This window comes from Brassica oleracea, chromosome C2, assembly GCF_000695525.1.
Source record: "Brassica oleracea var. oleracea cultivar TO1000 chromosome C2, BOL, whole genome shotgun sequence".
Lineage (NCBI taxonomy): Eukaryota > Viridiplantae > Streptophyta > Magnoliopsida > Brassicales > Brassicaceae > Brassica > Brassica oleracea.
The window spans coordinates 30,816,412-30,818,464 of record NC_027749.1 but is presented as its reverse complement, the minus strand read 5'-3'; positions in this window follow the sequence as shown (position 1 = coordinate 30,818,464).

Sequence of the window (2,053 nt, the reverse complement as noted above, 5' to 3'; positions counted from 1 at the left end):
ATAAAAACGAACTAGTTTGCATCCATGGCCGTGCGGCTTGCTCATTGGCCCTTGAGGCATAGATCTTCGCTGTGAAGGCTTGTTTGATTGTTTATAAAACCCTAATCGTTTAACATTAAAAACTATTCCTAAAAGATTTAAAAATATTAATCTATAACTTCAGATGTCGAAAATCAACAACCTTGATTTCGCTGCCCTAAATCTATCTGGAGACAATTACCTTCAGTGGGCGCTCGATGCTAAGATCATCTTGAAATCCAAGGGTCTCGGTGAATGTATCACCGAGAACAATAATGCCAATGAAAAGGATCGTTACAGAGCCATCTTGATCATTCGTCATCATCTAGCTGAGAGTCTCAAGGATCAATACCTAACCATTGAGAATCCACTAGATCTTTGGAATGAATTGAAATCGAGATATGATCACCAGAGAACGGTGATCTTACCAAAAGCTCAGTTTAATTGGACGAATCTGAGGATCCAAGACTATAAGTCTGTGGACGAGAATATAACTCTGCACTGTTTAAGATTGTTTCTAAAATGAAATTGTGTGGTGAAAGTATTATGGAACAGGATATGCTTGAGAAAACCTTTTCCACTTTCCATGCAAGCAATGTGCTGTTACAAAAACAATACCGAGAGAAAGGTTTCAAAACATATGCTAGTCTTATTTCTTGTCTCTTGCTCGCTGAGCAGAACAATGAATTACTAATGAGAAACAGTCAGATGAGACCACTTGGATCAGCTCCACTACCTGATGCACACGCTACAAAGGACACTAAAGAGTCCAACCACGTCCAAGGAAACGGCCAGCATGGTCGTGGTCGAGACAAATCGAACGGACGTGGCCGCGGTCGAAGATCCTTTTGTCGCGGGCGAGGAAATGGTCGAGACCATGGACGGGACCGTGGCTCATTTGGACGAGGCCATGGTTGTGGCCGTGGATCTTCTTTCAAACCCTAACACTCGACTAAATCAGAGAAATACGTGTGCCATAGATGTGGAATGAGCAATCATTGGGCTAAGACTTGTAGGACTCCCAAGCATCTAGTTGACCTCTATCAAGAGAGCTTGAAAGGGAAGAATCACGAAGCCCATATGACTTACCAAGATGATGAAAACGACTTCAATCATGATAAGGACGATCTTATCGATTATGAAACTTCAGATTGTCTAAAAAAAAAAAAAACTATACTTTCACTCTCTATAGATCTAGACTATGCCAAGATCAGTATGGTAGAGGCAATAGTCATGGTAACCAGAATGGTTTACCCACGAAATTATACACTTTATGGTATGACCGGATTGGCCATCCTGGTCCAAAACATGATGCGAAATTGATATTGGAAAGGGCACAAAGAGCTATCCCATAGAATCTCATGTGTGTAGCATGAACACAAGGAAAACTCATTAGGCCATGATGTCCCAAAGCACTTAAAGATTATAGTATGTCCATGAGGGGGCAGTGAGGACAAATCCGCACATGTCCATACTATATATAGCTTGGCTGAATCCTTTTATTAATTTGTATTGGCCATTACCCATAGGTCCAAACTCTCAGTCCAAGGCTTGGGGAAATACAAATTTACATGCATCTTAACTAATAAGCATCATACCATTAAATGAGCATAGATATTCCCATCTCAAATTTATTACGGGTCATGAGCCAGACATATAACATCTTGAGATATTTGGATAAGCCACCACAAATATATGTGCCGTCTAAGATGGATCCTTAGAAGAGGATGAGGATGGAGATATATGATGGATATGAATCTCCCACAAATAATGAAGTACCTTGAGCCAAATATGGGTGATCTATTTAGTGGCCAAGAACACGGATTGCAAAGTTTAATGGATCCGACTATCCAACATTAGGGGGAGAAATTAATAAGCTGGTAAGAGAAACAGAATGCCATCGACCATCATTATCTTGGCAAGATCCTCGGACTAATGAAATAAGACGTCCAAAGATAAATACAAAGATTATACATTTACAAAAGCTAGCTAAACAAATGCCATATACATTTGACCCGAAAAGAAAAGAAAAGAA